Source organism: Ostrinia nubilalis, chromosome 18, assembly GCF_963855985.1.
Source record: "Ostrinia nubilalis chromosome 18, ilOstNubi1.1, whole genome shotgun sequence".
Taxonomy (NCBI): domain Eukaryota; kingdom Metazoa; phylum Arthropoda; class Insecta; order Lepidoptera; family Crambidae; genus Ostrinia; species Ostrinia nubilalis.
In genome coordinates, this window is record NC_087105.1 from 2,681,501 (window position 1) to 2,692,054 (window position 10,554).

The following is a 10,554-nucleotide window of genomic DNA, read 5'->3' on the forward strand; positions in this document are numbered from 1 at the left end:
ATGATAGGGTTAGATTTTTATGAAAAAAATCTTCTATGGAACATGACAGGAAATTAGAACTTTTAATTTTTAATAAATATTTGGACTCTATTTTAATTTTTCTCTTGTGAGAATGAATCTTAAATGGATGTTTGTTATGTTTTAATAATTAGAAAGAATGTAAGAAAGAAAGAAAAAAATATATTTGGCAACAAATTAAATCATCTCTATGTTCATGTTTCATACATTCTTTGATATGATTTTTTCTATTTTTTACACATAAAAGCAAATTCAGAACAATTGTTTGTTGTTATTCTTGTTTCTAGGTTATAAAGCAATAAAAATAAGCTAAGCATAACCCGTGCGCAAAAATACTGTAGACAGTTGTTATTAACTAGTGTCTTTGCAATATTTTTTTTTATTTAGTTCGGTGCAATAAGATACTGGTGAATCACTCAAATGGAAATCGTGAAAACAACGTGTAATATGAATGGTTTGGTAAATAATTATTTTGTCTCTGAAAATTGGTTAAAAGGCGAAACTAATAACAGGCTGTTCAAATAACATTAAAACAGTCTGAACAAATATAATATTTAAATATTGAACGTCACGACTTTTCCTCGAAAACGAATGTCTGCGATCTGATCTCCTTGGTAACAAAAAAATTTTTACAATTGTTTTTTTTCATATTCGTTTTCTAGTGATAAGTACGACCGCTTATGCAGTTTTGATATGGTATTTCTATTCACCATGAAAATCTCTCTTACCAAAAGTCCTATAAACAAATCATACAAATCCACATATAAATCCGATAGAAAATAATGTGTTGAATTCAATTTAAACCTACAAAACAATTTTCGACAACGTCCATTGACTCTCAACGGGGCCGAATGATTAATCGCAAAAATTAATATCAGATACGATCGCATAAACCGGCCGTAATTAAAAAATATCTCTCGGTGTTTGTTGAAATTTATTCGGGCCGTTTCTAATTGGCCGAAACTGTAATTTCCCGGAGGACGAGCGGGTTCAAGCTGTGAAATTTAGACTTTTGAACTTGGTAATGTATAAAAGTTATTCTCATTATTTTTAGTTTTCTACTTACTGTATGTCCTAATGAGACTATCATTGGAAAAATAAACAATTGGTTTACAACACCACTCAATAATTGACTTACCCTCTCTGTAAGTACTTAAGACGATACTGTTACCCTCAGATCTGAGGTGGAATTGTGTAAAGCAATCGTTATTATTTGACAGTTCATAACGTACGATTATTCTGTCAAACGCTTTGTTTAACTAACTTTATCGTACGTTATGAACTGTCAAATGATTACGATTGCTTTACACGATTACACTTCAGAGCTGTTACCTAACTTAGATATCATACAAATAATAATTATATCCACCAGAAAAATTTACAAAGACTCAATTCTATCTGTAGAATCTCAACTCGGAAGTTTTGATTTCAAGGCAACTGAAATTACATGACGGATAATTGTAAAGTAATTGGTATATCCCAGTCGGCTAACTTCGATAAATATCTGAAAATAATATCCTTGACTTTTAAGAAAACCCTGAAAAACCCGCTGGCTCCTATAACTCAGTCCCAGGACGCCTGATCTCGATGAAATAATTATCTGACCGGTTGAGTTATTCGCTAATGAGTCTAACTGATGGGCCACTCCTGATTATGATTAAGCCCTTTTCTTTTATTAATTACTCGACAGTTCGCAGAAATGAGGGGTTGATTCGATTAAGTTTGACCTTGGGAACTGGACGCATTTGATATTAATTTGGGATTGTTTTGAGAAGCGATTTATACCTATAGTCTGGTCGCTCGCACACTCACTGCGGCCGCCCGTCGCACAGTCGCGACAGCAATAAAATTACGTGCGAGCGATAAGGATGGGTAGCTGGGGTCATTGGACAAAATTTTACGTGTTCACAGACCGGGCTTGAAAACTAAGATGTTTTGTATTCAAATTAATATCAGGTGCGATTGCGGTCAAATACCTGCCTTGTTCTGCTGTAAAAGTACGCTTCTTTTGCTGCTTCTTTTCAGCACTGGTTCACTTTATTGTCCGAAGCAGTGACAGGGTTAAAATTATTCTAAGACGATTAAAACTTTAGAAAATAAGCAGAAAATAAACATTTGAGCTCAGGACCGTAACTGACCCTAACCACTGTGCATCAAGTAAGAAAGTGTGTTTCGGGCAGATCTGACCGCACACTGCGCAGGTGAAATTGTCCCGATCCCGACACTAATTAAATTTAGAACGACTTTGGTATAAAAGCTTTGCACTTGGCAGAAAAAAAAATTGGTGAAAGGAAAGAACTGACAGGTACAAAGAAAGTATTTACAAGTATGTAGCCTTAATCTTTCACACTAAATAACAATAAAACTATTTTAAGCGGTGATGTAGATATAATTGTTTGTTTTATGAGCTAAGTTACTTACGTCACATGCATCGTGATCATAAATGCAAAAGGTTAATACCTATAATATGTAACATTTTTATTACTGCACGAAGCACACGCCTAGTTTAAGGTGGTAAATGATCCGGTTCACTCCACTTGCAGAGCTAGGTCATTTAATTTTAATGTAGTCGGGTCGATGTTCCCTGTTTTAGGGCTGGTTGCTCCAAATTCAACTAAAATTAAAAAAAAACGTTATTTTGTCTATACTATCTTTACCCTACCACACTCTGCAAGCTACATTTTGAGTAGAGATTGTTTGACACTTATTAAATTATTTATAGTCTGCTAAAAAAAAATTAATTATTTTGAACAAAATCATTTAAAGTTTTGGCTGAATCTGGACTCTACCTTCCTTTATTTTTTGTTAAAAATATTAAATTTGATTAAAAATCTATAAAATTTTACACTGAATTTGGCCTCGACTTTTCTCACTTTACCACTGTGCAGAACAAAGTTTGCGAGCGCAGGTCACACGGCCGGATTGTTCAGACACTAATTAAATTTGGAGCGACTTAAAGTCTCGGACACACCTGCAACTTCTAATTTAGACTTAACTCTTATTGGCTTGCGGTTAGAAAAACGGTTTAAATTACTCTTGAAAAGAAATTGTGACTTTTTTTCTCTATTTGGGGGAGTGTGCATTTACTTAATTCTTGATTAAATACATTTTCTCAGAAAAAGTATCCTGATGACATTCATAAAGATTTTATGGCTTTTGTAATGTTATCAATACAACGATGTATGCAAGTAGTTGAAATAATAGGGTATGGGTACCTACTTAAGTCAAATTGAACGCGAAAACTTTTCAACTGCGTGCAATACTGACTACTTATTATCAATTATTTTATTCAAAGACTCTTGTAAGACATTTTTTGCAACAACGATAAACAGTTGTAGGTAACAGGTTATAAGTCAAACGGCACCGGTACATTAAAACGAAATATTTATTTCAAAATAATTACAAAATTTTTTTTTAGAGATTCTTATTTCTATAGAATTAGGATAACTTCTCGTATTTGTGAGAACTTTACTTCTTCGGACAGTCTTCTAACTTGACACACTTGCCAGTGTCCAGGTTCCGCACAGTGGGCGTGTTGCAGAAACAGTCGGGGATGCCACACGCGCCTGGGGTATTACGCTCGTGCACAGTGGGGTTGGTACAGTCTGGCTCTGCCTTCCTAGGGCAGTAGAGGACTGAGTGTTCCCCGGAAGGACATTTTTCTGGAAATAAAACTTTGTTTCAAAAATTGGGACATAAGACACTCACAAAACAAAGAGAAAACAAATAAATAATATTAAAAGGTACATAAAAAATCTTACACTATACTGTTACTAGAAGTTTAGTTAAAGAATGCCACTATTAAGTGGCATATTATAGCTAATTATTATTTCGACGCGGGCGGTAATGAATAACAAAACTATAATATGGTGATAGCTATAATAATCACGGCTTCATGCATCTTACTAAGTAATCTTTACTTACACCTGTGCATTCAATCTAAGTGCAAAAAATAAGACTACATTAGCTTTTGCTCGTGTGAATTTCGGTCTTTCTTGCGCATGTCCCTCTTCCAACGCCGAGATAAAACTAAATTTATTGAAGTTTTTCCTAATAGTGAGACCAAAAAGGGAAAAACTATCACTACAAAATATCTAAATCTGTTTTAGTATAAGCGTGAAAGAATAAAAAACATTTACGTCCATCCATCCATTTCACTTGTAATATAATAACAGCAGTAGGATTTCTAGTTCATATTTTTACTCACTTGTTGGTATTCCTTGTCCTTCCACCAAAGCTACCAGCACAACAACCGCCAAACACACCGTTACAGCCTTCATTTTATATTTACTCGTAACACACGTGAAAACCACAAAGAAATCTCCGTGAATGAGTGAATAAACAGAAAACCATTCCTTTTATACAAAAGAAATACAAATACACCCAGTAGGTTCACTTTAAAGTGAAATTCTTTATTGCTTTTCTACACTCTACATAAGTATTCTTCTATTGGTATGATATACAAACGACAACAACAGCTGCTGCAGACCATCAAGCTAAATGCCGTGGTAGGTAGTTGCATGTGATTTGGTTACAAAAATCTGTAACCTGAAGCAGGCCTGTTCATCTCCGCGAGTTTACATCGAAAACAAAACACGCACGATGGCCCACCTACAGGATACTATTCGACAAGGCCTCACATACGAGCGAACATTGACTCATGCACGCGTATTCTTGTGTATGATGGAAGAAAATAAAGAAAATGGTGTACTAAATACTGCGCAGTATTTAACTGCCTAAATAATAATAAAAACACAGAATGTACTTTTTTAAGTTGCCTCAAGACACTGAGAGGTAAATAAATAGTTAATATTATTCGTGATAATTCGTGCTAAATCATGTATTTCCTCCGCCATTTTCCGCAGTTTGGCACCTCACGTCACATCATTTTACCGATGTCAGCCCTATAGCTTCGGCGCAGTGCCGATCACTGACGTTTGTCAACAAAATGGTGCTTGACTCTTGAGACAGGCTAAATTACACCATATTGTTAATGACATTGAGCATACATTTTTTTAAATACCTTCGCGAAGTAAAACTTCTGTACGTAGTACTTATTATTATTCTGTGCCTGAAGTCTGTATAAATTTACTTATACATTAGTTTTTTACAAATTTTCGTTTTAAATAATTAAAAATGCTTTAAAATTGTATACGCGAACTCCAATTGATTAAACCTGATACAAAGTTGGTTATAAAAATAATAAAATATGTATATTCGGCACTTAGTACTTACGAGTAGGTGGTCCTACTGAGTCCTTCTCTACTATGATGAGACTGTGTCTGATGACGTCACAGCATGAAAGGGGAATAACTTCTAAAAAGAACCGTTTCTATAATGACATGAATGAGGAAATGTTACATTAAAACTGTCTATGTCTAATAAGGAAAACTCAACACTTAATGTTGATAAAATATGGGGCTAGTAATTAATTGGGTAGTTAATCAATGTAAATTCAATAATATAATCTGATTAACTAGTTTTTTTTCATATAGAATGTCTATACATAATTATAGAACAGAAGAATGCATATTAAGGTAAACACTGTGGCACTTTACGCAGTATTTTTAACCGGTGTGATTTTGCAAAAAAATGTCTAGTGCTATCGACTTGATAAAGATAGCAAGAAACTGTAAGTGTATTTTGATTACGGTGTCCCCTGAAGGATAATGCGAACGTCAGGCCTCCCCAGCCCGTTCGGCCAGCGTGGGAGGTGCAGACCAAACCCTCCACTTGCATTTGCTAACTTACGTCCTTATTCAGAGCTCTGTGATTGGTTCGTGTGTGACCCTGTTCGTCCACGCGCACTGTGAGACCTCATAGTAATGTTTGTGAATACGGGCGTTAGAGACAGTGATCCGGCTCTGGTAGTGAGACTAATGGCCTGATGATGATATTTTTTAACTTTAATTGGCTAAAAAAAACCCAAAAACCTTCACATTTTTCTTAAAAGATTTCATTACAACAAGGTTACAATATTGAAAACTTCTTGTATTATCTTTCAAATAAAATACAACTTTTTGTATAATTTATCTTTTAAATAAAACAAAATTAAATGAAGTTGACAAAACATAGTAGACAAGTTTACTGTTTTCTTCACAAGTTCCATGAAAGTTTCGTAACTATAAAAACAGAGACAAAGAATGTTGAACAAAGACGTTCCTTATCTTTAAGCAAAGAACGGTGAATCCCAACTAATATTATAAATGCGAAAGTAACTCTGTCTGTCTGTCTGTTACGCTTTCCCGCTTAAACCTCGCAACCGATTTTGATGAAATTTGGCATAGAGATAGTTTGAGTCCCGGGAAAGAACATAGGATAGTTTTTATCCCGGTTTTTGAAACAGGGACGCGCGCGATAAAGTTTTTCTGTGACAGACAAAATTCCACGCGGGCGAAGCCGCGGGCGGAAAGCTAGTACCTTATAAAAGTGAGATTAAAACATTGTTTCTTCTACAAAAACGTAGATGACGGCATATCAAGGTAAATAGTAACATAGTAGTAATGTAGTCGTTATTGTGTAGTTGTAATGTCATTTTACGACGAGACTCTACATTAAAATATTGTACCTACACTTTTATGGTGCAAGAGGATAGCAGTCCATTTCCTATTATAAGCTGATGCAGATGTTTAATATTACATTGATACATTATCTATATTACGTATACTAAAAAATTTTCTATTTATATTTTTTTTAGATTGTATTTTAGTTTTATTTATTTTAGAAAAGTGTCACTAATCTAATTTTTTTTAATCTGTCTGGAAAATTGTATGCTGCAATCTTTGATCGTGTAGAGTCCAAAGGCGTAAAACTTAGATAAGTTAATAAAAATAGCTTTCCCCGCGGTTAGCGGTACTTTCCACCCGTCAAAAAGAGTGGAATGTGAATCTCATCAGACCATGTATTTTTGGATATTAAAAAAGGTAAATAAGTAAAATGAACAACATTTTTGTTTATTTGTATACAATAAATGTATTTTTTAAAATTAGAGTCGATTCATAAAAATCTTTCTTTTTCTTCATCGATCACACTTTTTTGGACAATCAGACAACGCAACACATCCCCCTGTGCTGGTGTCTCGCACAGTGGGTTCATTGCAGAAGCAGTCGGGAATATCGCACGCTCCAAACTCTAGATCGCGTAGAGTCGGGTCGTCGCATGTAGGTTCCGCCTTTTGTGGGCAGTATAGCACTGTGTGCTCGCCTGGAGGACAGTTCCCTGTAAGCAATGAAACAAAAAAGATGAGTGAACGGAATTGAATTTACAGTCTTTATTTTTATGCCATACACAGCATACTAGATCGTTTTATCCACAAAGACGCGCCCCACCAATTTTTGGTCGAGGGAAGCGCGGGGTGCGGGCAGTTTGATCCGAGCAATCCGAGCGTCAATATTGTAGTGTGCGTGTGCACTCATGGATAATTTAGCGTGTACCGATAACACTCAAACATTAGTGGAAGAATGGTGGGGCGCGTCTTCGTGGATGAAACGATCTTTAACAGCAGTCAAATAGTTTTAGTTCAAGAGTTGTACCTAGTATCAGTCAACACTGTACTTTGCTTGAACATAGCTATTAAAATAGCATAACCTACTAATTACAGTTGAGTCAATAAATTAATACTCTTTATGACAATGTCGCGAGCACATAATAATTTAATTCAATTTATATTGAGCCTTTTATCAAAGTTTAACATTTAACCCTTTCACGCATATGGGACACATTTGTCCCCACATAGTTTTAACGATTTACAGTAATACTGGTTAAGTTAAACCATTTGTAGTTTAATATTCTTAAATTTTATTATTACCTTTTATGATTATGCGCTAGAAATTATAAAAAACTCGATTATATGTATAAAAAAATACTGGCACAACATGTGAAAAAAAAATTCGTTAGACGTCAAAATTTAAAAATATTTTTTTATTACTTATCGGCTTTCTGCCACTGTGTTTCTTCCAATTTTACATTCAATGGTAAGTATACTTATCGTTTCATTGCATATTTTCGTTTATCTTCGTACGAGTTAGGAATATTATGTAAAAATCTAATTGGGACACGGGTGTCCCTATATGCGTCAAGGGAAACTTGGTTCTTACTAAAGATATTGTTTGCGTCGTTATAATTTGTATGTTTATATCGATGTTTTATTACAATATTCATACATTTATTTGTAAACCATTTGTCTTCAAATCGACATAAAAATATTCGCTCAGGAAAGACGAAATTTTGGAAGTCATGAAGTCATGATGACTGATGATAGCGACAATGAGGATGGTTTCCTCCTAGATAAAAGGGCGTCTACTACTGCTCTGCTCCCCTGAGGACTTCCACAACGATCGTGGCGTGGTGGAACATGAGGCTTGCCACACTGCGTCCTCCTATCCGTGGGCGCCACTTGAGAAATTTTCTGCCCTCACTTCTGCGAGCTGTGCCCTACCCACTGCCGCGAATGTTTGACAATTCTGCGGGCTATGTCTGTTACTTTGGCTCTCCTGCGGATCTCCTCATCAGACTTTGGGTGACTTTGAGCCTTCTCATGAGGCCCATAGTGAAGGAACACGTCTCCGTTCCGCACGCCATCACTGCCAACACACATTGGTCAAAGACTTTCTATCAAAGGTCTTGAGACACTGCGGTATTTTTGATAAGAAGATGTCGCGAAGCTTCTCGGATGTTGTCCCCCCGAGTAAGATTCAACGATTGTAGTCACGGCACGGCTGAGACCTTGGAAGACCTAGAATCAATGCTCTATGGCCTCAGTAGAGGCTCTCAATAAATGGGATTCAAAATAAATGAGGACAAGACGAAAAAATTATGTCAAATATCCGTGTTACAGCACTCCTTTGAAAGTTAGAGACTCTACACTCAAAGTTGTTCTTGGAACAAACAGTCAAACTAGGTAGGTCTACTAACTTCAAGAAAGATGTCTATGATGAGATGAGGATCAAACATAAAAATACGTATCTATTTTAAATTTCTTATTATAAATATTAATATTATGCTTATTGATTAAATTTCATTTGTATTTTTAGTGTGGTTTGTATTTATTTTGCAACAAAAGCGTCGAAGTATTTTATTTCCAATATATGAGGCAATGTATACCTTAACGCATATAGGGACATATGTGTCCCCTACTGAAAAACACTGAAATACATAGCACTTATATTTTCTGTACTACTTTTATGTTAAATTAGACTAAAATAAATAGATATAACTAAAGAAAAAATAATTTTATGGTTTGGATTAGTTATAAGCGTGTAAGGGTTAAGTTGCACGTAGCAAAATCGTGATACTGCAACTGTATGAACAGGTGTGAATTATAAAAAATACTCGTACAATATTTAGGTATTAACTAAAATTATTTTACACATCGTATAGTAACAGGTCGATAGCATCAAAATTAAACATTACATTTTCTACCTGACTACATACAGTGAGGCCAATCTTACCATCAGGTGAGATACAGGCCAAGAGCTTCTTCGTTGTGGATAAAAAAAAATGATTTTAATGTTTCACTAGCTGCCCTGGCGAACTTCGTACCGTCTATAATATCAGAAATAATGTAGGATTCTAAAGATGAAATATTTTTTCAAATAGTTTCCTTAGGAGTCAATGTCAATATTCAATACAAACAATTGAATCTTTCCACTCTAAAATATTACTATAAATGTAAATGAGCAAATGTCAAAGTCCTAATTGTAATACCTACCTTGACAAAACCAGTATGGGTTTAATTAAAGAGACAGGATATTAATTAAGGCATGTATTTTGGAGAGGCCTTTATCTTGCAGTCGACTGGCTTAGAGTAGGCGCACACCGTTGATTTTTCGTCGGCCGATAGTTTAGTCGGGCAGTTGATCAGTATGGGCATGTATGGGAGTGCGCACACTACGCCGATTCGATTTGGCCGATTCTTCATACAATTTAAAATCGGGCACAACTATCGGCCAACTAAAAATCTACGGTGTGCGCCTACTCTTAGCGTGATGGTGATGAAGAATAAATTCTCACTATCACACTTGCCACATATGAATATTTAACAAAGAAATTGATTATAACTTACTTGTAGGTATTCCATAATCGTTAAATGACGTCACACTGCACACAGCGATCGCGAAAAACATCAATATTGACTTCATTTTGTAAGAAAATATAAAATTACTAAAAGAACGCAACGTTCCGCTATGACTAGTACTGATAATGTGAGGAAAATTATAGAAAGAAAGAAAGAAAGAAAGAAAATATTTTATTTGGCCCAACATATTAAATTATTACAGTATACAGTTTACAATACTTGAACATTTGTGGACCAAAATGGCATCCGCTCAGCATTGTGTCCTGCTCTGGGGTAGACCCAGAACAGGACGCTGTTATTCTGCGGAGGCCACTTTTTTTTTTAAGAGAGCGTCACATTGGACGTCATAAACATTGGCATTTTTATTTTAAAATTATATAAACTTATACAAAACTTCAACGATTACATAAATTTGTAGGTGTGTGTGCTAGCTGTGTGTGTTAGGTGTGTGTTAGGTGTAT

The 10,554-nt window shown here is 35.2% G+C and overlaps 1 long non-coding RNA gene across 1 annotated transcript; it reads right to left on the reverse strand.

Annotated features, from left to right (window-relative positions):
* Window positions 1–6,946: 6,946 nt before the first annotated feature.
* LOC135080358 (uncharacterized) lies at window positions 6,947–10,207 on the reverse strand. The gene is made up of 2 exons (XR_010258985.1): window positions 10,082–10,207; window positions 6,947–7,236 (listed from the first exon to the last, which is right to left on the reverse strand). It is a non-coding gene; the product is annotated as an uncharacterized LOC135080358 (long non-coding RNA).
* Window positions 10,208–10,554: the final 347 nt, after the last annotated feature.